This window comes from Bison bison, unplaced genomic scaffold (genome assembly GCF_000754665.1).
Source record: "Bison bison bison isolate TAMUID 2011002044 unplaced genomic scaffold, Bison_UMD1.0 scf7180017864471, whole genome shotgun sequence".
Classification (NCBI taxonomy): domain Eukaryota; kingdom Metazoa; phylum Chordata; class Mammalia; order Artiodactyla; family Bovidae; genus Bison; species Bison bison.
This window is the reverse complement of record NW_011495032.1, coordinates 41,436,400-41,436,799: the sequence shown is the minus strand read 5'-3', so window position 1 is coordinate 41,436,799 and position 400 is coordinate 41,436,400. Positions and strand designations below refer to the sequence as shown.

The following is a 400-nucleotide window of genomic DNA, read 5'->3' as shown; positions in this document are numbered from 1 at the left end:
ATTTCCCGCCCTGAGCACGTGACCATGCCGGCTCCGCCCGTTTATTTTGCCCTTTGCGTGCACCATCCCCCTCCTCGCCCCTTCGGAGACTTTCGACCAATGGGGACCTGAGTAGGGGCCGGGGGCGGCCCCGGTGGGCGGGGCTGCTGAGGAAGAGAGTCGCTGGGAGTCGGACGTTGAACACTCCCGTGGGTTCGGACCCGGCCGGAGGGCCACCTGCCTGCGAGCAGCGGCCGAACGGCGGAGATAGCGTACGTGCCCGGCGTGAGTGCGTGGCGGCGGCGCCGTGCGCGAAGCGACTGGGTGGTGTGGCCGGGTCCACGTGCGACCCTGCCCGGCGACCCCCGCGGCTCAGCGCCCAGAGGATCCATGACCCGAGATACTCGGGATTCTGCGCCCC

The 400-nt window shown here is 70.2% G+C and overlaps 1 protein-coding gene across 1 annotated transcript in view; it reads left to right on the top strand.

The window, feature by feature from the left end:
- Positions 1-400, top strand: part of ABCB6 (ATP-binding cassette, sub-family B (MDR/TAP), member 6 (Langereis blood group)) — an 8,253-nt gene that overhangs the window by 1,488 nt on the left and 6,365 nt on the right. The gene's annotated exons all lie outside the window — the stretch shown is intronic.